The 24,720-nt window shown below is 40.2% G+C and overlaps 1 protein-coding gene across 7 annotated transcripts in view; it reads left to right on the top strand.

The window, feature by feature from the left end:
• Nucleotides 1-24,720, top strand: part of GRIP1 (glutamate receptor interacting protein 1) — a 669,876-nt gene that overhangs the window by 37,816 nt on the left and 607,340 nt on the right. The window lies entirely within an intron of this gene.

Raw genomic sequence — 24,720 nt, 5'->3', positions numbered from 1 at the left:
TCTACCCTAGCTTCTTTATTTGTGAAGTGAATTGGTTAGAATGAGAAGATTTGGGTAACTTTCTGTCCCACATCTGTAATGCATGACTCACCCAGAACTTCAGAGAAATCAATACTTAAAATTTTCATGCACACTGTGAGAACACTTTGTGTAGAGATATATTATATAACTAGAGGCCTGGTGCCCAGATTCATGCACCGCTGGGGTCCCTCAGCCTGGCCTGTGGGGACTGGGCTGAAACTGGCTCTCTGACATCCCCTGAGGGGTCCCAGATTGTGAGAGGGTGCAGGCCAGGTCAAGGGACCCCACTGGTGCAATATCAGGGCCAGGGAGGGACCGGGGAGGGCTCTAGGGTGTGTCTGGCCTGTCTCGCCCAGTCCTGATCAGCCGGATCCCAGCAGCAAGCTAACCTACCAGTTGGAGTATCTGCCCTCTGGTGGTCATGCGCGTCATAGCAACAGATCAAATGGTCGAACGAATGGTTGGACACTTAGCATATTAACCCTCTGCACTTGCTTGCTTTTTTCTCGATTCCTTTATTCTAATGCTAACTGTGTCGAGTCACACTCGACATCCGAGTGCAAAAGGTTAAGATTTTATTATACAGGATAATATAGATTTTATTTCTGGGTTGGGAATTTTGGGTGTGGAAGGCAAGTAGAAAGTGACATCTCTATGTGACCTAATGATCAAATGCACTAAGCTAGTGAAATAGAATCATATAGCCATTTCTTGATTTTCCATCTTCTCCCCCCATCTACTTTCTGATCCCAGATCCCCCATCATCTATCATCTTTGAAATTTTCTGCATTTATGACTGATCCTGAATCTTGCTATATTTGATTATAGCTATGAATGACTAGGGGGAAAGAAAAGAGAAGATTTCTTTATTCTTCTTGAAAAATGATTTCTCAGCCTAGGGAAAACTGTCTGTATCTGAGCTGTCCAACACAGTAGTCACTAGCCACATGTGGCTATAAAGTAAATGAACAAAATATAAAGTATACACTGGATTTCGAAGACTAGTAAGAAAAAAGAACAGTAAATATTTCATTAATGACTTTCTTATATTGATTACATGTTGAAATGATAATATTTTGACTATGTTGGATTAAATATATTACTAAAACGAATTTAATCTGTTTCTTTTTAGTTTTTAAATTTATTTTTTTAATCCTCACCCGAGGATATGTTTTTTTATTGATTTGAGAGAGAGAGGAAGGTGGGGAGGAAGGGAAGGAAGGAGAAAGAGAGATAAATTGGTTGCTTCCTGTAAGCATGCCCCACAGGTTATTGAACCCTGCAATTTAGATATGTGCCCTAACTGGAAATCAAACCTGCAACATTTGGCTTATGGGACAGTGCTCTAACCAACAGAGCCACCTGGCCAGGACTCTTTTAATTTTTAAATGTAGCTTCTAGGATATTTAAAATTATACCTATAGCTTGCATTTATAACTTTCATTATTGCTGGTTGAGATAGGATAGATCCTTCTCCCACTCTCCAAGAAAGATGATCTGGTTCAAAATGTCAGTAGTGCTGAGGTTAAGAACTCCTGGTATAGATGATTCAGAAACGAGAAGGAGAGAAAAAAGATTGGGAACTAAAACTACTTTTAGGTTAATTTTATTTGAAACATTGGAATTAATAAGTATTTAGCCACATTAAAGGACTATTCTTGTAGGAAAGAGTAAAGAAAATTGTAAGTGGTTAGAGGTGTAAGCATAAAAGCAACTGGTTTTGTTATTTCAACAAATAATTATTGAGTGACTACAAATCCTTTTTGGAACAGGATGAGGGAAGAAAAAATACATAAATACAAAAAATACAAATATTGAATTCTGTTTGTATGCAAAACTTCTACAGGGGAAATAAAGATATAAAATATGATGACTGACTTCAGAAAGACTGCAGGCTAGTGGGGGTTGGCATGAGAAGCAGACTTTCTTTGAAAAGCAGCATATGATGTCAGAAGACAGATGGTGGGAAAAACAACAACAAAGATGGATTTCAAGGGAAAATAAACCATATTTGGTTTTGGAAATCAGGTAAGACTTCATGGAGAAGGTCCTACATGAAATTTTTAATTTTATCTACTGATTTCAGAAGGGTTGGTGAAAATGAAGAACTAACTGCTTCATTTTAATATTTATGACTAAGGGGGATATGGGAAATAGATGAATGAGATTTTTGTGAATCCAAGAGAGAAAATTATACTTTTAAAGTATATTTCCAAATTGGAAACTTTTGCCATTTGAATGAAAAAGCCACGAAAAATAGCTTTTTAACATTTTTTTTCTTTTTCTTTTTTTCTTTATTGATTAAGGTATTACATATGTGACCCATTGCACCCCCGCCCCATGCCCTCAACCCCCCCTGGTGTCTGCGTCCATTGGTTAGGCTTATACGCATGCATACAAGTCCTTTGGTTGATCTCTCCCTCTTACCCCCACCCTCCCCTACCTTCCCTCTGAGGTTTGACGGTCTGATCAATGCTTCTCTTTTGTTTTTCTACATGTACTACATTGCTAGTTATGGTGCCACAAAGAGATGGGTGTTTCTCAATCTGCCCTGGGTGAGGGATGCATTTATAGTTTACCTTGAGGTTTACATCCCTGTGCATGTTGTTATTGATGACAGCTTTTACTTCCCTACAGCAATATTGTCTTGTGATGGCTTAAGGAAAGTTATAGTCAGATGCTAGATTAGATCTTTTTTCTGTATTGTTGCTATTGGAAACAAGTAAATAAAAACATATAAGCAATTCACATTTGAAGAACGTGAATGTTTTAAAATATAAAAGTACAGAAAAAATACAAAAATAGAAATATGCTTGCTAGAAATTGCCAGCAATATAAATAGTCAAAGTTTCAGTCAGCATGACTGGCACCTGTCAGTTACTGCTTTGGAGGGACTTTTTTTTCTAAAAACAGATGGAAACGTCAAAGCAATGTTACATGGTTGCCAGAATTTTGGCTTGATAATCAAAATATATCAGTTTTATTTTTGGATTTGCCAAAGGTTTATTATTTGACCTTGATTACATTTTATGTAAACCTATTTAACATGTGAGCCCAAGATTCCATGTTAATAAAATGAAAATACCAATGAATCTCACTATGTTTCCCAATGATTAAGTCTACAGGGTATTGTAGGTCCTTCAATAAATAATAATTGTAAAAAATTGAGAAATTCTATAACCAATATGTTCCACAAATTGTATTGACTAATTAAAAAATTCATTTGTTAAATACTGGTGCTGCATAATGTAAAAGGTACATTTACTAGGACCGTAGTAAACAGTCACCACAGGGATTACTCAGAGGGTAATACTTTGGGATACTTTACTTCTTACATTAAAAACATGAAATGGAGAAAAAGGAAGAGGGAGGGAGTCAACATTCAGTCTTTATTAGTAAAAGATTCTGAAGAGGTGGAAACTATTGAATAAAAAGTTCTTTAAAATTATTCATAAATGCCTATTCGCCACACCAGCTGTGTTCTGCATTATAGTAGATAATAGGGGTATGGGAGATGCTTTCTTTTTCAGCAATCTTTTTACAACAATTTCTACTTATATGAATGCTGAAAATTGCTGATATAATTACAACTATCCTTTTGATCCAAAATATGCTTGTGAAAAGGCTACTAAAAATACATGCTTAAAAGTGGTTCTTTTTAAATATGGTGCTTTAATTTGAGTGTTCAGTTTCAGAAGGCAATATTTGAAATGGCGAGGTTTGGGGGTTGGTGTAAGCAGGGACCCCAGTACTCCCCAAATTCCTAGTGGAATGGCTGAAAGGATATAGAAATAGGGGGAACTCAGCATTAACAAGAGACACCAGTGCAGGTTACAGCCCCTATGGCAGAGAGTGATGGGCAATTTTTGTTGGCGTTTCCTCAGTGGATCCAGGTTGGAGGATGTCCTTGAGGGCCTTCCCCTCAGTGGGTCCAGAAAGTAAGCCGGTGACCTGAGTGATGCAATGTTTGGAAGTAAGTGCAGTGTGAGGGGCGGCTGGTGAGCATGTAACCATGGCATATTGAGATTCAGGTTTCTCTGTGTGTCTCCTTACAGCCATCTTGCCCTCTTTCAATTCCTTCTCCTCACTAGACTTCCATGAGCCTTTAAAAAAAATATATACTTTTATTGATTTCAGAGAGGAAGAGAGAAGGAGAGAGAGATAGAAACATCAAGGATGAGAGAGAATCATTGATCTGCTGCCTCCTGCACGCCCCACACTGGGGATCGAGCCCGCAACTCCGGCATGTGCCCTGACCGGGAATCAAACCCTAACCTGGTTCATAGGTCTATGCTCAACCACAGAGTCACACTGGCTGGACTTCCATTGAACCTTTTAAGAGGCAGGTCTGTCATGTGATCTCTGTTTAATTACTTCCAGGGGTTTTGACTGTTTTTAGATCAAGGCAGCCATCCAGAATATGGACCTCTGCCATCTAGCCCTGTGTCTACCGTGGCTTCTCTGCTGCAGCACATGAGCTCATGAGCACCACTGGCCTTGGGTCTTTGTGTTGGGTAACCTCCTTAATTCCTAATCATCCTTCAGACCTTGGCTCCATCGTTACTTCCTTAGGGATCATCAGAGATCTGTGCTGCCATGGCACTCTGATTCTAATGGTAGAGTCATTTTTGTGATTGTCTACTTGGTATTTGTCTCTCATATTAGACTTGGAGAGCCAGAAAGACAACATTGAATCCCTGGGTTGAGCACATACTTGGCCCACATTACTCAATAACTGTTTATGGAATGGATGAATGGATAAATGGATTGGTGGAGCCAGCATTTGTAATTCAATAGCTACCTTGACCTTTGCTTCCTCCATAGTCGACTACCACAAGCAAAGCTCCAGGCTTGGTGACAGGAAAGCTCTTCAGGTTGCTCTGGGTGTGTCTGCCACATCAGACAGAGGTTTTGGAAAATGGGTCATTTCCCAGGGAATGCGATCCACATTGGAGGTCTAGAGATGCTCATTCTAACTCCTTTACGGTCCGCATAGGCTGCTGGATATTGTATTGGTAAAGCACTGCCCTCCTCCTCATCCTACCCTGCTCTAGACCATTTCCCCTGCAATTCAGATAGGGATGTGTCTCTAAGAAAGATTTGGAACCACAGCAAATGATGCCAGACAGCAGCTCAACTCAAGAGGTTATTTTATCGGAAAATAAGGTTCTCTTGTGGATTCTATTAGGAGATTCTGTTACTCAAAATAAAGGGATCACCATTTTCCTAAGGGTTCAGAGGAATTGTTTTCTCTGTAATAGATTGATCATGAAATATGAGATGATTTTAGAAAACGTGTTTTTCTGCTTTCAACAACACTTGAGGGGATGTTGCATGTGTGAAGCTGCAGCCAGCCAAGCAGTCCGCCAGGAACAGGAAGAGGAAGGAAGAATGACACAGTTGAAAAGTGTGAAAGCCAGTCCTAATAGAAATAATGACAAGAGCTAGCATGTATTGAGCGCTTACTCGGGCCAGGCATTGTTCTAAAGGCCCACATGTTTTAACTCATTTAATCTTCATGACAACCTTATGAGGGACATGCAACTGTTAACCCAATTTAGAAGGGAGTCAACAGAACTGGGACACTAAGAAATACCGCAAGTAGTGAAGTAGAAAACAAACTGAGGAAAAAAACTCAGAGAGGAAAAGGGATAATAATGAAAACTATAGAAAACAAAACCCTTAGCACCTTTGGATGGTAAATTTAGGGATAGTTTTTATTTTCTTCCTTATACTTTTTTAATATTTTTAAGCAGGAAATTTAAAAAGGACACTGTCCTTTAGCAAAAAAATATAGTTGGCAGAAAGCACCTAAGGTTTTCAATAAATAATCTTAAGTAATTCAATGACAATTAAATTGCATTAGAGGCAGTGTTTAGGGATTTAGGCAAGTGTAAAGCCGCCCAAGGAGGAGGTAAACCTTCTACATGGGAAAATAGACCAGAGAGATTCATGCTGCTGCAGAAGCTCTGTGACCATATGCTCTTCAAATGAAAAGAAAAAGAACAGCCCTGGCTAGTTAAGGGTGTTTTGAGAATTCAGATTAGAGTGCTGAGAAAGCACTTTTATACATGATAATTGGGAACTAGTTAATAATTTATGCTTGCAACTTAAAATATTTATTTATTTTAATAGAATGTGCATACTTATGTATTCTAGATTATGTATTCTTTCATTTATCCACACCTGGAGTTATAAACCTAGCTGACTGACCCTTATTATTATGACCCAATATACCACCTGATGGCAGGTGTAAAAATTGCAAGTTAAAACCAGGGACGAAATACACCTGTGATGGTCCAGCTTTAGAAATTCAAGCCCATGAGGTGATATTAAAGGTAATGAATATTTGAAAGTGCTAGGTTTGTCTTTGTAATGTACATTTATTTATTGTATCTTATTTCTATGGAAATAGAAGACTAAAGTGTAAGCTTGCTTACAAGAGTAAATAATTATAAATCAAATGGTTTTGAAATTTAAAATTCCTTATTTTCTTCATTTCTAATAATAAAATTCTGTGTTTTGAAGATTTAAAAAATACATATTTTTATTGATTTCAGAGAGGAAGGGAGAGAGAGAGATTGAGACAGAAACAATGATGAGAGAGAATCATTGATCGGCTGCCTCCTGCATGCCCCTTACTGGGGATTGAGCCCACAACAAAGGCATGTGCCCCGACCAGGAATTGAACCATGACCTCCTGGTTTATAGGAGATGCTCAACCACTGAGCTGCACTGACAGGACTGAATAATTTTTTTCCACAGGCTGTGTAGTTGTTCTCTCTGCTTATTTTTATAGAGGGGATTTTGTGCTCTCTAGTAGTCAAGTAGAGATGGGTTCTTTCAGAAATTGGCATAGGTTCTCAACCACATCTTTTAGAAGAGTCCCTGGGACAAAATCAAAGGAAATGCAGTCAGAAATATGTTATAATTTCTTTAAGTTGAAATAAGTTTTTGAATACTGTTAGCAGGAGAACCACTGACTAGGAATAATTATGACAACCCTGTTATTGTAAAGATCTTTTGATTAAAGCACACATGTACCAATCATTTCCTTCCTTTGATTTTACTAGGAATGAAGTAAAATTAAATATAGAAGAGTAGACGTTTCTGTTTTTGATTCTTTGTATGTTTCTAAGAGATATAGAGATTTTAAAAATTCCATTTACATAGTGATTAGGGTCATAATACTTTTTCTATAATTTATAATTTAAACTCTGCACTTAGAACACCAGTTAAATAAGATGGTAAAATTTTTAATGGCTATTTTATTAGAGAGGCAGCCCCTAATGTACAATAGCCAAAGGGCCTCTAGGAACAGTGTACCAGTAAGTCCTATCTCAGATAGGCTGCCTCTGACAGGATTTCCTCCCCTTCTTCACATCCCTTTCATTGCTCTGGCTGCAACACTCTCCTTTCTTCCCCATTGGCTTTTGTTGCCCCCTCACCCCCACGCCCCAGTTTCTATGGCTGCAGGTTTATCCTTCCCCTTGTGGTTCCCATGTAGCCCCAGCCAGAATTCCTTAGAGGCAGTGTTCGCCTCAGAAATACACATGAATCTTCATTCCTTTGGGCCATCATGGGTTTAATCCTTAATCCTTTGTGGTTTATTGTTCTCTAGAATTGTGGAAAGTATAGAAAGGCAGGGTGATGAGTGATGGGAGGAAAGCATTGTTGTTTTTGATGACTTGTTCAGGTAGGCCCCAAAGATGGCCAAATGTGTATACTCTCAAAAGGGCTCTTTGCTTGCTTCAGGGACCTGAGAGTTGAGAAATGGCTGTGAAACTTTGGTTTCCACCCTGGCTGGAAGGAGCTGGTGTTAATGGTGGAACCGGAAGCAGGGGAGCTAATCTGTAATACTCTCATGAAAGGAAGGAAAGAAGGAGAAAATATCACACAAGGGAAAGCAAAGATAAAGGAGAGAAGAGATGAAAGGGAACTAGCCTTGGGTCTCCAGAGACACCTACTGGCAGGAGACATCTTAACTTGTGGTTTAATCTCAGGCTTCCACTCTCTGGCCCTTAGTCTTCTACTGATGTAAGCCTGACAGGGAGGGAGGAAAGGATGAGAGTGGAAATTTGGGATTCTTTTGCCCTGGATTAGTTCTTCCCAACTGATCCATAGATTCAGTGCAATCTCAATAAAAATCCCTGCAGATATTTTTTGACAGGTTGGCTTCAGGGCATGTCTGGCCTGTCTCGCCCAGTCCAGCCCTGCCAGCCACCTTCTTATTAATTTCCTTTCAATGTGCACAAATCCGTGCCCTGGGCCTCTAGTCTATATATATAAAAAAGCCTAAGTGACCGAACGACCGAACGACCGGTCGACCAGTTGCTATGATGCACACTGACCACCAGGGGGCAGACGCTCAATGCAGGAGCTGCTCCCTAGTGGTCAGTGTGCTTCCGCAGTGGGAGCGCTGCTCAGCTGACCAACGGGCGCCAGACACTGGGCTCATGGCTGGCGAGTGCAGTTGCAGCAGCAGCGGTGCGAGCCTCTTCTGTGGATCCTCTTCTTGCATGCTCCTCCCCCATCCAGACTGAGCCTGGGATTGGGACTGACATTGGGACTGACTGGGCACGAGCCCATGGCTGCTTCTCAGTCACGGGCACGCCGGTATTGCCCTAGGATGGGCGCAGACTGCAGTGGAGCACCAGCGAGCCTACCAAGCGGTGGAGGTGGCAGGCGCAACGGGGCTGGGATGAGCGAGAGTGGCATGGCGCCTGGCCTGGGCTTGAGTTCCTCTCTGGCCGCCTGTCGCTTTGCGCACTGCTACATCCCTTGGGGGATGTAGGACTGCTGGTGTCAGCTGATCCCTGCAGGCCAGGCCAAGGGACTCCACAGGTGCACGAATCCATGCACTGGGCCTCTAGTATAATATAACAAACACTATTCAGCAAATAAAAGGGATGAACTATTGATACATGCTACAACACAGATGAACCTCAAAAATAATTTTTTGAGTAAAAGAAGTCAGACACCTCTGACCATCCCCAAAGAGTGCATATTGTATGATCTCATTTGTATAAAACTTGAAAAAATGCAAACAGATCACTGTTTGTCTGGGGACAGGAGAAGGGAGAGGTGGAAGACAGGGTGTGGTGGGAGGAAACTCTTGGGGGTCATGTATTGGTTTATTATCATGATGGTGGCAAAGATTTCTTGGATGTCAACACTTGGAAGTCAACACTTACTGAATTCTATATTTTAATATATGCAGTTTATTGTATGTCAGTTATACTTTATTAAAATTGTAAAAGAAAACTGTATTAAGATTACCTCACTAATGTGGCTTTACTCTTCTTGGTTTAAATGTCCTTTTCAGTGTCTGCTCTTAGGTTAACACTTCCTGACAGTTTAACTTGATAATTCCTTTAGCATTAATGATATTTAAATATGTTTAGACATTACATATTATATGTAGGCTTAAAATAGCACAAACATCAAAGGACCAAAATTTGATGAGTGGTACTGTGAAATAAAACAAGATTAATTATTTATTAAGTCAAAACATTTTCCACACAACATTATGGAAAGTACAGTGCCATATCATGCTTTGGACTTGGGTTGTAAACTCTGTCTTCCAAATCTATTTATTTGCTTCTCAATTATTTATGTTATTAAGTACCGTTTGCTCATTTTATACATAAAGTGCAAGAAAAGAAGTCACAAAAAAGAACTGACCTCCAAAGGGGTTCATATTTCATTTGGGAAGATGAGATTTATGTACATATTCAAGTAAGATTAAAGGAAGCCTTTACCTGAGGTTGACATTTGTTTTCCATGATACCTTTTCAGGTATTGATTGAGAGATCTAAGTTTTTTTCTGCAGGAAATAATGACATTTTCTCATGTTTTAGGTTTTTACATTAATCTTTCATGTATATGTATTTCATCACCAACCACCTGTCTTTGTTTTAGTAATTATATCTAAGGATTATAAGAGAATTTAATTCTACATTTATTCTCCTTTTAACCTCCTTACCTGAGGCCCGATTTGAAAATAGCTCATGCTGTTGCTGCCCTAGTCACCCTCACTTAAATGCTAGTAGTAACATTCAATAACATTAGCATTTTTTTCTAGACGTCACCTCTCCAGCTGTGAAGGTGTTTTCCCTTAGATGATTCATGTGATGCTTGGAAAGGGAAGGTGCTTTCCAGAGAAGCACTTACCTTTTCCGCTGCTCTTATTTTGAGTGGCTTTCCAGTGACCGTTTTTCATGGTGTTCACCTTTAACATATCTCCCTTCCTTCATATTTCATCCTCTACTATTACCGCTCAGTATAATCAGGGCCAGAGGAGGGGCTGAGCCGATGTGTGTCTGTCACTGGCTCCCAGGCCAGCTGGTGGAGGGAGAAAGTGTCGCTTTTTACATCTGTCATCACTCAGGGCCCCCTGAGGTGCTAACTATGGTTGCTTGCATTGTGCTACGGCAAAACAGATTCCTGGACTGCCTGATTTTCCTGGAGATACGCGTAAGTGCCTGTGTATGTGTACCAGCCATGGGCAAATGGTGATGTAGGAGGTTGGCTTGTTGTATGCCTGATCATCATTTTTGAAATATTCTCTGCCCCCAATCCAGAACCCTTTTTTCCTTTTTTCCAGACTCAGTTTTTGTGCTCTGTTCGTATTAAAACCTGCTTTTAGTGGGTGGGGGGATTCCTATTAACTACATTTCATGTGAATTTTAAGTCAACTTTCCCTTGAAGTATTTGCACTTTAAACTTTGCCTCTGATGTGGTGTGCACGCTTCTCTCCCCTGGCTTTGGGGAACAGGTAGAGAGGAGGAGGTCTGGGGAAGGGACTGATTGCTTGGTGCATCTGAAATCGTGCTGTGGGTCAGTGGTTTTCCACCTGTTTGTAGTCACACGTTTCTTTCTGTCAGTGCTCAGTATGTAAACTTGGTTTTTAAAAATGGAGCTGGCTGGCTGAGTCAGTGACAAAAGGTCCCCTTTCTCCTGGGTGCCCCCTTGTATGCCTCCTAGAGTTCCCTGGATCAGTTTAAAGAGCAACTATGCACTTCTGGCTTCTTCCTGGCATGTGGAAACCTGATCCGAGAAGTAATGTCCACAATCGTCACTTTTCTCAAACCCATCATAGAGCTGAGGTTGTAGGGCAACAGCTACCCTAAAATCCAAGGACAAACAGACACCTCCAAGGAGAGACTGAAATGCAGGCCGTGGCTTATCTGTTGCAGACTTGGAGGGAGGGAGGAAGGCAGGTCGGCGTAAAAGCAGATTATCTGCATTCAGCTAAGTTGTTAATGGATTCCTAAAGATCAAGTGGATAGTGGTAGCATATAGAGCCCATGTAGGTGGGAGATACAGGGGAGTGGGCACTCCCGGAAGGCTCTCCTCACAGGCTTCACTGGATGCTCCTAAGAAAGACAAAAGGCAGGGCAGGTGACCTGAGAGTCTCCCTGGGTGGTGTAGGCCTGGATGAGGAGAGGAAACTTCAGTCTTGGGTCCAGTCTTGGGTCAAGAGTTATGGGGGTTGGGGGAGGGGCGTCTTCTACCACTGGAGGAGGGACAGAATCACTGAGAAAGTCTACCTCTGAGACAGAGGGACACCGGGCTTTCCTAAGATTGTGGCTGAACAGGATGTCAGAGAAACACTCGCCTCACAAACCTTAGTCAAGCATAAGTCCCCATGTTCTACTCACCCATTGTGTCAGGTATCATTGCAGTTACAACAAGCCACCTTAGAATTTAATGGCCTAAAACATAATCTCTCTCGGAATTCTGCAACCCCGGCAAGCTGAGCAGTCGTTCTGCTCCCGATGGGGTTTGCTGGTGCTGAAAAGGCCTTAATCGCTGCTTCTCCTTCATAAACGGGCATCTCAGTAGGGTTGGCTGGAATTGCCTCAGGCTGGTTTGGGCTCCTTTCCTGCCTCTGTCTTCAGCTTTCTTGGCTGTTCTTTTCAAGAGCAAAATGCAGAATCTGCTCAGCCTCTTAAAGGCTAGACTGGAGCTGGCACGAGGTTACTCCCAGTGCTTTCTGGACAAGATCAGTTAGGGGCCGGCCCAGATTCAGGGAAAGAGATCCCGCCTCTTGATGGGTGGAGCAGTATTCACATACAGTGGACCCCTTGAACAGTGCAGGGGTTCGGGACACTGACCATCCCACCCCGTGCCATTGAAAAATCTCAGAATGACTGACTTCCCTGGAAACTTAGCTACTAATGGCCTACTGTTGACCAGAAGCCTTACCAATAATATAAACAGTCAGTTAACACATACATGTGTTATATACTATAATCTTACAGAAAAGTGAGCTAGAGGAAAGAAAATGCTATTAAGGAAATAATAAAGAAGAGAAAATACATTGACAGTACTATATATATTTATTGGAAAAATGCAAGTATAAGTGGACCCACTCAGTTCAAATTCCTGTTGTTCAAGGGTCAGTTGTATATGGAGGAAAAGAGTGGGTGGCCGCCAACTCTGTGGATCACCCACCATTCTGAATTTGCCATGCTTCGCTCCTCCACCTTTGTCCTTATCTCTCTTGTTCCCTTTCTTTTATTAATATTTTTTCCCAAATCTTCATCCATTAAAATACACCCCAACTGTAAATTTCACTCCCTTCTTGAAAGGGCTGATCATATAATTTATCATACAATGGGGACACTTTTGAGAGAGGAAAGAGGCTGCTCAAAAAACAACGGGCATCAATTGGAATAGTTCCTGGCAAATTGGGACATATAATGACCATTCACAAGCCTCTCGCTGGTTTTCCTGTCCATGAATGATCTTTCCCTTCTGATGAAGTTCTTCATATCCCTAATGGGACACATTTCATTCTTCTTGGTATTTTGAGGGCAAATAGGTGCAATACTCTCTTAAATTCTAAACTATTAGAAAGCAGATTCACTGTCTTATTCATGTGCCTTTCCCAGAGCCTTTGGCACAGTGCTGTGCATGGAGTAAGTGCTCAATTGTGAACTGAAGAAGAGAGAGTGGAAGACAGAAAAATACCAACACTGATGTTCTTAGGTTAGTAAAAATGTCTTGTAGAATTGAATAACCACCATCAGATCTAAGTTCTAGTAATTCACATGACTCTGGGCAAGTGATTCAGTATCTAGGTATCTAAATATCTTCATCTAAAAAAATGGGGAATTATATATGTGCTTCATATTTTATAGGGATATTGTAAAGGCAAAGGAAATGATATATGCAAATGCACTTTGAACTATAATAAGTGAAAGTGCCTCCACAGATATAAGGCGATATTATTATTCCAATTCGTTTATTTGTTTCCAATTGAGTGATCCAGATAAGCTCTTCATCAGTTGTTAAGTTGTCCTTTTCAGTACAAGTTCAGACATTAATTCCTTTTCCCCAAAATTTTTAATCCTGTTTAAAGTAAGATGAAGGGGACAGGTGGTCAGGAGTAATCAGATAACAAGTCTCAGCTCAGCCATTCCCTTTTACTTTTGAGCATGAGAGCAAGTCATTTAGCTTCTTTGAGTCTGTTTCAGTATTGTTAAAATGAAATAATACATACTCTGTTCAAGGGGATAGAGTGAGGCTCAAATTAATGCATGTGAAAATTCTTCTGAAATAAACATAAAGGATCATGATATTAGTGATTATTTCAGAATACACCTTTGTATCATGGCTTCCTGCCTTATGTTTGATTATCCATCTGTCAGTCTATGTATCTATCTCTCTACCTACCTATCTATCCTTGTGTCTATATATGTGAATTTGGAGATATCAGATATTTGGAATATCTGAATGTCTTAATATTTTAATTTTTCAAGTATTTGTAATTTCTTCTATTTTCTATAGAGAAAGAAACCATTTTAACCCAATTTTCTATAGAGAAAGAAACCATTTTAACCCAATTTCTTACATGTACACAAACATAACCTATGAAACAAAGTAATGTTTTTTCTTTCAAGGGATAGTATCATGTGTACCTTAAATATACAGTGTGTTTCCAAAAGATGTATACACACTTTAACAGCCGATAGCTCAATTTTGAAATTGAAATGTATTTTAATAAGCACTGCCTTTATTATTACCAAAGGGTGTGCATACATTTTTTTGGGCATCCTATATATAGACAATTAAAACTGTGGTTCACCTGGCATGAAGGACCTTAGACACCCCCCAACCCCCGGTAACCTAGAGTTACACAGCCCCAGGTGTAAGTAAGATGTTATTGTGCCCTTAAATTTTTATTCAAGCCTCCTGAGAGGTCCACAGAAGCAAATAAGGGCCACAATGGTGCTGGTGGTGGGGCCAACGGTAAACCACAACTGGCATTCCTGGTGTCGGAACTCATTGTAATCCACCATCAGGGTCATTTCTACTTCATGCTCTAGTCTAGTGCCACTTTATTGCTGCCTCTCTTGTGGGGGTGATATTGTTTCTGAGGCCCGCAGCATTTTCTGGTTTTATGCCAACTGTTCGGTTTTCAGCTGCTAAGAATCCTCCTGAAGGATGTACCCCTCCTCCTGTGGAAATTGAAGGGAAATTGCTCTCTCACCATCACAACATAGTTGAAACCCTTAAGCTGGGTTGTTTGCACTCAGTATCCACAGAGGATTGTTTGTTTCCTTCCTTGCAGGCTTTCGGGATTTGATGCTGTATTCGAGCCATGCATTTTCTCTCCCTCCCCACTCCTTTAGTTTCTAGTCGCCTAACATGGGATGCCTGGCAGAAGTCTTTATAGAGTGGTTCTCAGAAGCTCTGAAGACTTCCCAAATGACAAGAATTCGACAGGCCCAGGTTGTAATGAAGATGCCAGCCTGTCTTCTGGAAGCAGGATTTGTGTTCGAGGATCTCGGAAGCTTTTTGTTTTATTCTACTCAGAGTCAAGAGAACCCCTCCTGGGGACAGTGAAATATGCCCTGGCACATTCCTCCCGAGCTCGTGTTTATATTTCATCAGGAAAGAGCCCCCTAAGCTTGCTAGGAATTTGTCTAGCGAAGACTGCCATTCCTCAAGTCCCTTCTAAGTTCATTATGATAGATTTGACCTGTGGAATAATACACATCTTAAGGTGCTAACGAATAGCAATTTACACATTTTTTTTGTTCAGTGTAGAACTCTACTGAGACATAATTACTGATGTGTATGTGTGTTTTTTCATAGCTGTTTTCTCTCTTAGATAATAGGACTTACACCCTACCAAAAGCCATGACACCTTAGAAGGTGCCAAATTAGTTTATATATTAGAGATTTTATTATTCACCATTCTTACATAATCACTAAGACAGGTGAGGTGTTTTGTTTTTTTTAATAGATATTATTGATTTTTTTATAGAGAGGGAGAGGGATAGAGAGTTAGAAACATTGATGAGAGAGAAACATCGATCAGCTGCCTATTGCACACCCCCTACTGGGGATGTGCCCACAGCCAAGATACATGCCTTTTGACTGGAATCGAACCTGGGACCCTTCAGTCCACAGACCGACGCTCTATCCACTGAGCCAAACTGGTTAGGGCACAGGTGAGGTTTTATTTTTTTTAAATTTATTTAGTTATTTTACATGTTAAAATGTTGGCCATTTTGTAAGGGAATCTTTCTAGAATATATTAAATACTTCTCAACACTTTAAACAAAAAAACTAAATTTTTTTCCCATGACTCAGCGTCATTAATTAGTGACAGTAGCTTTTCCCAAATTGGTGTCAGCAGAAGAGTTATTTATTGCATATTAATGGTATCTTAGAAAAACAATTCTCTATGATCAAGCAAATTGGGTAAATTCTGGGTAAACAAAATTAAATAATTTTTTTCAGGAGTGCTCAGAGCCTTCACCATGTTAATGTGTATTTTAAGTCTCCAAGGGGAGCTGTTCTCAAACATAATGGACCAGAGAACCCCCTTGTGTTACATTTGTCATAGTTCTGAAGAAAATCTGTAGCGCTTTTGGAGGAAAGGCTGCTTTAGTGTGATAGCCTCTGGGGCTATCAATATACATGGGATGGTTTGCTTCTACATCAAATGATCTCAGACTCCTGAGGAATTTTATGTCTCATTTTAACATACAGTTTCTGTGCATTCTTATTTTCAGTGTTTTCAGGTGTCACTGTGAGCGTTTTGGCCTTTTCTAATGCCTGATTACCTCCTTTTTACTCTACATCAGTTATGTTTTGAGTGCCATATAATTGGTTATTCAAGTCAGAATACTTCTGGAAGTGAAAGGGAACTCTGGTAATAGTTATATCGGGACAATAGCTGTAAATTGTGACTCTCCCGGGAAGTCCAAGGTTGTTATGGCTAACACAGAATCCAGTACAAACTAACTTAATAATACAGGTGTTTTATACTGCCTCTGAGGCTAGGTTGGCTTCTTTTGTGGCTTGATCCGAGCTCTGACTTACTTTATTGGGCTCCATGTGTGAGGTTTAGCCTTGCTCTGGCCTGCGTCACGGTGAAAAATAATTGCAGTAATTTCAGGCTTTACATCTTGCATAGTTCGCTATCAGAAACAAAGAGCACCTTTGCCCAGAACTGTTAGTAGCAACCCTGAGCTTTTTGCTGACTGGACAAACTCCTGAACCAATCCCCAAGGAATTCTAAGTGATTGTTGGTTTGGATATGAGGCAGCAATGAGTATGAAAATGCGACGGGAATATTCTGGTATTACTATGGTTATCAGAGAATATCTCTGGAGGTGGGATTCAGTCCCACCCAGACAGGATGGCTGTTACACATTGGAGGGTGGTTAGAATGGATTTTGGGGGGATAACTGTGTTGTCTACTACATAACCCTCCGTATTTGATTCCTCAGCTCTGTAAGAGATTAGGTCTACCAGCTATCTACATTTATTAGAACTCTCTGTGAAATAATAAGAGCTCAGAAAGCCCTCCTGTAATGAATGTGCCGAAGACTGGATTTGTCACATCTATTTGGGCTGTTCCGAGGCCTTTTTAGCTTTCTTCAGAATTCTCAGTTGTGTTCCATGTAGGTGAGGCCAGGTGACTGAGCAGGAGATAGATGGAGTCATTAGAAAGGATTTGGTGAATAAATTACTGAGAAAATATTAAGAAATACATACCCTAGTCAAGTTGTTTTGACCATTTTATTACACAAGTAATATATGTTTATCATTAAACATGTAGAAAAGATAGATAAGCAATTTGAAGGTAATAAAGAACATTTGTAATCCCATTGCTCTGACTTAAACAGCAGATTAATTTTTGACCTCCTTCTGGAATAAAAATTGCCTACTTTTATATAAGCATTTTCATATGGAAATGGCAACTACTCTCTCTTTGGAAATCAGAAAAAGCAATATTTATTCTATGCTGCAGCTGGTATTTTCTTTCCCGAACAGATGTTACCCAAATTATGTGATGTAGTAATTTATACCATCACCTAATACTTTAGCTACCTGTTTTCCCTTCTGTGAAATATAGATTGAAAAATAATAGGTTTTCTCACAAAGGTGAAAATGTTTCTCTTAGACATAAATTATTTTGTTTTCAAAGCTGTTCTTTTTATTTAGCATATTTCAAAGGGAAACTGTTAAAAAATGATGGTTTCAGTTATTATATTTCTTCATCATTCCATCAGAGCACTATAAGGAATGTGATGCTAACTACTTTTTGAGGGGCTTACTTTTCAGTACTAAATATAGGGACATGTTAGGAATTGTATGTTTCTAAATTTGGGGTTCCGGGTGGGATGCTTGAGAAAAGACTGGTGTGGCTGGGGAGGTATGGAGTGCGTGATAACAGCACAGTCACAGTCCTGCCTGGCTCCTGATCCTGGTTCTACCCTTTTTCCTCATCATCTCTGACTCTCAGCTTCCTGTCTGCAAAATGAGGATAATGTCATTTAAACGCGAAGAGTTATTTCAAGAATTAAATAAATCCTGGCACATAGAGTTCTTTTTACAAGGTAGGGATTTAGTAAGTATGTTATTGCTCATAATGGGCAGGTCCCAAGTGATGGAAAAACTTCAAATTGGAAGGCATCTCCAAAGTCTTCTGGTCCAACCTCCTACCTACCTGGGCAAAAGGCTGCCCTGGAGCACTGATCGCTGGGTACTCAGGCTCATTAAGTAACTCAGGGACCACACTGCCTCAGAGGGTAGCCTACACATGTTTTTGGTCAATTATAATTCTTAATGATCACAATATACACTTTGTTTGTAGTTTATAGAATATTTTCACATCCATTATTTTAGTTAATCTGTATGTTAATTCTTTAAAGTTGGTAGAACTTTTAGGAACCATTATTTTAGCTAATCTAGATGGTAATTCTGTAAAGTTGGTAGAACTTTTAGGAAGCTTTTTTTTTTTTTACATTGAATTTAAATTTGCTCTCCTATAACTTGTACTTACTGATCTGAGAGCTACATGGAGCAAATTTTATTGTGACAGTCTTTCAGATTGTGCCCATTCAATGACTCTTTTTGTGCAACTACTACATATCAGGCACTTACTAGGCAGCAGAGATACAGCGGTGAGAGTAAAGCAGTCTTATCCCCGCCTCCTTGGAAGTTATACTTTAGAGCAGGCGTCTGCAAACTGGAGCTTTAGTTCAAAACCAACCCACTGCCTATTTTTGCAAATACATTTTTATTAGAACACAGCCAAATTTTTAACATATTGTCTATGGCTATTTCTGGGTTAAAGTAGCAAATGATGGATGCAACACAGACCCTGTGCTTTGTAAAGCCTAAAATATTTACTTTCTGGATCTTTTCAGAAAAAAAAATTTGCTGACCCCTGGCCTGGTGGATATGGTTGCTATTAAATTCTTGAATATATCAATGAATATGTCATTTCAAATTTCTTTAGTGCCGGGTGCTATGGCAGAGATAACAGAGAGAACCAAATGTAGGTTGGGCAGTGAAGTAAGGTCTTGAGAAAGTGACCTATAAGCTGGACCTGAAGTGTATATATATACTTCAGTATATATATATATATATATATATATATATATATATATATATATATATATAGAGAGAGAGAGAGAGAGAGAGAGAGAGAGACAGAAGATTGCAACAGTTTGAGGATCAAATAGGCAGAGGGACAACTTGTCTGAAGTCCTGCAGAAGGAAGTGAACTTGGCATATTTAAAGAACTAAAAAGAGATTACCCAAAGAACATATATGCATAGCCCATGGACACAGACAATAGTGTGGTGAAGGCTGGGGGAGGAGGCTACGGGGGCTGGGTGGTGGGCAAAGGGCGGGGGATGGGGAACATCTGTAATAATGTCAATAATAAAAACAACAAAAACCAAAACAATAAATAGACAAATGAAAAAAAAAGAACTAAGAGAAGGTCAGGGTTGCTGGAGCTGAGTGAGGAGGGAATGCAAGTGGTTTGAGGGTTAGCTAGAGAGGCAGGCAGGGGCAGGATCTGGCAGGGCCTTCTAAAAAATACTGTTTTGTTAAGAACATGGAGATATTATTGAAGGGTTTTCAGTAGATTTGCTTTTGTAAGCAATTACTTGGAAGTAATTGGATTAGCTATGGTTGACCCTGGAACAACTCACAGGTTAGGGTACCAGCCTCTATGCAGTTGAAAATCCATGTTTAACTTTTCACTCTATCAAAACTTAACCACTAATAGCCTATTGTTGATCAGAAGCCTCAGGGATAACAAACAGTTGATTATCGCATATGTTGTATGTTATACAGGGGTGGGCAAAACTAGGTTTACAGTGGTTCATGTGGAAAATAATACAATAATTAATAAATAATAATACAAGAAAAAGCAGTTTTACACACTCCCAACTGTAAACCTACTTTTTCCCCCACCACTGTGTTTATTATACACTGTATCCTTAAACTGAGAAAAGAAAATGTTATTAGGAACATAGGCATCATAAGGGAAATACATTTACATTACTGTACTGTATTTGCCCATACTGTAAATTTACATCATCTGTTTATAAGATGAACCATTTTTCTGTCAGTAGCTACATGAGTTGATAACAAAGAAGCATCAATATGATTGCTTTATGGTTGCCTAGTATTATCGATATGATGACTTCATGGTAGCTTAACTTATATACTAATGAATGAATCGTTATAAAAATTTTATGGCATATAGTATTACAGTCATACTCGTAATACATCATTGGAAATGTTACATTAAAAAAAATAGCCTGGCCAGAGTGGCTCAGTTGGTTGAGCATCATCCCAAGTACTGAAAGGTTGCGGGTTCATCCTGGTCAGGCACATACCTGGGTTGTGGGTTTGATTCCTGTTCAGGGCATGGATAGAAGGCACCAATTGATGTTTCATTCTCTCTCTCTCCCTTCCTCTCTCTAAGCATGTCCTCGGGTAAGGATTTTAAAAAAATACAAACCATTTACCTGTGATGATAGGCTAATACATAGTTTCTCTAATTACAAGAGAGAAAGAGAGAGGCTTGCTGTACAGTAATGTAATTCTTTGAAAGCAAAGGCATAAAACAGTATAAAAAAAGAAAACTAACACATTTTCATTTTACATTAAATATCACTCACCTTATGCCTATGTAAGGGTAGGCAATCCACTTCCATACATGTCTTGCACATGATGTTCTACACAACTAATACTTAGGCAGTGATGTGATAATGACACAAAAAGTCTGATGAAGTTCTTGGCATACAGCTTTTAGATTTCCACACAAATACACAACAGATACAAGCTTATTAACTGTATGGCACAATGATTACTTACTATTCATTAAGTGGAACTGGATCCTCATAAAGGCCTTCACTTCATCCTTGTCGTCTTCCTGTTGAGTAGGCTGAGGATAAGGAGGAAGGGGAGGGTGGATCTTGCTGTCTCAGGGGAGACTGAGGCGGAAGAGGTGGACGAGGTGGAAGGGGAGGCAGGAGAGGCAGGCACACTTGGTGTAACTTTGCAGAAATACATCTTAATTTTTGTCTGACAGTTTTGCCTTTTCATTTCTCTAAAAATGTGTCTATGTGATACCAATCCTTTTTCCTGTGTTTGCTTTAGTTTCAGTGCCCGCATTCTAGAAGGGTCCATGTCGTAAAAGAAGTCAAAATCCTTCTTGACTAATCGGAACTATTCTGCCAGATTGTCTAATGCCAATTTATTTACTGGTCCTGCTGCTTCTACGTCTTCTTCCTTGTTGCCTGGCGATGGTTCAGAAGCACTGCTCTCCATCAAGTCATCTTCTGTTAAGCCCTCTGGTGTGGAGTCTTAGCTCTTGAATTTCTCTAGGATCCATATCTGAAAACCCTTCACACACACCCCCCCCCCCCCACCCCGCCTTTTATACTATATTCACAATCTCTTTCATCATTTCCTTGATTGACTCTGTTGTAAGTCCTTTGAAGTCATGCACAACATCTGGATACAGTTTTCTTGAGCAGGAATTTCTCTTTCCTGGCTTTTTATTAACAACGATGGCATTGTCAATGGTGTGATCCTTCCAGACTTTCATGGTGTTCTCTCCGTTGGGGTTCTCTTCCAAATCATTGACAGTCCTTTCCACAGAGTATCATGTCTAATGAGCCTTAACCCTTTGCACTCGCTTGCTTTTTTCTCGATTCCTTTATTCTAATGCTAACTGTGTCGAGTCACACTCGACATCTGAGTGCAAAGGTTAAAGGTCCTATGACCCCCTGATCTAGAGGCTGAAATAGGGACTTCGTGTTTGGGGGCAGGTAGACCACTTTGATGCCTTTGCTGTTGAACTCATGAGGTTCTGGGTGGCCAGAGGCATTGTCCCAAAGAACTTTAAAAGGCAGTGTCAGGAAGCAGGGTACTTCCTGAATTCAGGGACGAGGCATCGATGAAACCAACCGAGGAAAAGGGTTCTCGTTGTTCAGGCCTTCTTGTTGTACAACCCAGACTAGAAGCTGATGTTTAACTTTTTCCTCAAAGTTTGGGGATTGGCAGCTTTATAGATAAGAGCAGTCCTGAACATAAACTGGACTGTATTTGTACAGTCTAACCCTTCTGACTTAAATCCAGGAGCTCTCTTCTCTGCCTTGCAATAAATGTCTGATGTGGCATTTCCCCCCAAGAATAGGGCACTTTTGTCCGCATTAAAAACTTATCTAGGCTGATATCTTTCCTTCTCAGTGATTTTCTTAATTGTGTTTGGGAACTCATTTGCTGCCTGTTGGTCATCTGAAGCTGTTTCTCCTGTTATCTGGACTTTTTTTTTTTAAGTCAAAACTATTTATAAAGTTATCAAACCATCCTTTGCTGGCATTAAATTCTCCAGCTTTGGACCCTTCACCTTTATTTTGCTTTACTTTAACATATGATTCAAGAAATGTGAAGTCATTTATATTAGCATTTATCGGTATGCCTTTCTCATGGCAATCCTGCACCCACACAGAGGCTGCATTTTCAGTATGAGTTGAAAGGGTATTTCTCACAAAGTGCAAGTCTCTCATGCCTGTTGGTGTAACTGCAGTGATGGCTGCACGGATTTTTTTTTATTTTTTTACAGAGGTCCCAACTCTGGATTTATTTATTTTGAAATGGTGGGCAATTGCAGCTGCAGATCTCAATCTACAGTACATATCAAGCAATTCTGCTTTTTCTTATAATGTCATGACTTTGCTCTGCTTCTTGGGAGCACTTCCAGCATCACTAGTGGCACTTTGTATGGCTCCCATGGTGTTATTCAAGATTTGCGATATTGCACAAAACACGGTGAAAAATACACAAGAACTCCAGATGTGTACTGCTCATGTGATGGATTAACATTACCTAGCATTTTAAGAGATTACTGGCAACACTTGAGCTCACTGCAGTAGCAACAGGAAGTGGCTGTGAGATTATACGGGAGTACAGTAGTACAGTATGTACTACAGTTAATTTTATGCAGTTATGATTTAATACTACACCTTCACATTGGTTTACATTTCTCTGGACTGCAAATGGCACCATGTACGGTCTGTGTTTACAAATTTCAATACACTTTAATGCTTTATAATTTGTGTATATTTTATGGTAGTAAATGGTAAAATAGACTGGTATCAACATAAATTTTATGCACTCATGACATACCCAACTTATTCTTAATTTTTAATGTATTTCCATGTTACGTTGTTTATGAGTTTTTTCAAATTGTCATAAATCTCCAAATCTTTGTTGTTCAAAGATCAACTGTATTTGGTGGGCCAGTTGCTTTGATGTGTGAGTAAAAAAGAGCAAGGAATCTAGGAAGATTCCAAACTATCTTATTTAAGCAACTGGATGAATGAAGTCATTTAGGAGATAGGGAACCCTGAAGGAGAGGCAGGGTTAGTGGGAGATGATGATGATTTGAGTCTTGGAGATGCCAGTGAGATATCTAAGTAGAAATGTCAAGAAGACAGTTGGATGTACAAACGTGGAGCTTAAAGGAAAGATGTGGGTGGCAGTTGTGCTGTGAAAGTCTTTGGCATTTCTGGTTCTTTGAAGCTGTGCTGGTGGATGAGATTGCCTAGGGAGATGGGTACGGGGAAGAGAGTACTAGGCTCACGACCTGAAGACTCCACATTTGTAGTTGGGTGGAGGAGGAGAGGGAGCCTCTAAATGAAACTAAGCAGGAACAACCGGAGAAGTAGGAAGGGACCTAGGAGAATTGCTAAGCACAGAGAGGGTTTTAAGAAGGAGGCCTGGTTTCACGTGTTCCATGCTGCTACTAATGGAAGGTGAAGAAGATTGAGAGCTCATTAGGTTGAAAACATGAAGCACAAGGGTAAGATTAGTAAGGACAGATTCAGCCGATTAGGTTAGGTTGGGAGGCACATGAGTAGGAAGTAAGGATAAAGACACTTGCTTTTTCTTCAAGATACTTGGTTGTAAGGATAAGAGACAGAAGGTAGCAGCTAGACAGGGAGAGGATGTCTACAGAAAGTATCTTTGTTTTTAAGTTGTTTGAGTCTGGAGAGGAAGGAAAGGTGAAGGTCGGAAAAGTGATGAGACAGCAGTGTTAAAGGAGATTAGATGAAGTCTGTGATCTTACTAAAGAGGAAGAATCGTGAGCTTTCGATGGAAGGAAGGACACTCCCTCCATTGCTACAGGAAGGAGAGCGGACAAATGATTGCACTTGCGGGAGGGGCTGCCCAGATGCTGTAGGAAGTTGAGGGGCGATCCATGGCTATGGGTGCTTTCTGTTTTCTCTGTGAAATATGAAATCAGGTCACCTGTTAAATGTGGGAGGTGGCAGATATCAGGAAGGAAATAAGAAAATGTTTGAGACTAGACAGCTCTAGCAGACCTGACTCCTCTTGGATAGCCAGGTTTCAGTTAAGGTAAGGAGATGCAGGCAAGGAAGTGAAAATCACTGTTCAGGAAAGACACTGAAGATATGGGGCAACCCGTGATCTCCAGGGTTCCAGAGGCCACAGTTGAGGGCATAGGAGGGTGGGATAAGTAGTTATCGGTAGAGCAGAGACATCAATTAGCAGTCAGAGAGGTAGTAGCTGTGGTAGTCTGTACCATTAGTGACCCCAGCGAACCATGTCTCCCTGTGTCATGTTCTTCCCTTGCATTTGGTCTGAATCTATGACTTGCTTTAATCAATAGAACATGGCAATAGCAAGGCAGTGTCAATTCTAGGACTAAGCTGTTAGTCTCTTGCAGGCCCTTACATGCTATTAAAGAAGTCTGACTACCCTGCTGGAAGGCCATGTGCAGAGGAAGAAACCCTAACACTGCATGGAGAGAGAGGGTGAGTGCGCCCAAGTCATCTTAGCTGAACCCAGCCCCCAATCTGCCAGCTGAATGTAGCCACTGGGTGACCACCAGCA

Source organism: Cnephaeus nilssonii, assembly GCF_951640355.1.
Source record: "Cnephaeus nilssonii genome assembly, chromosome: 6".
NCBI classification, from domain to species: domain Eukaryota; kingdom Metazoa; phylum Chordata; class Mammalia; order Chiroptera; family Vespertilionidae; genus Cnephaeus; species Cnephaeus nilssonii.
The sequence above is the reverse complement of the archived record's forward strand: the minus strand, read 5'-3'. Positions and strand labels throughout refer to the sequence as shown.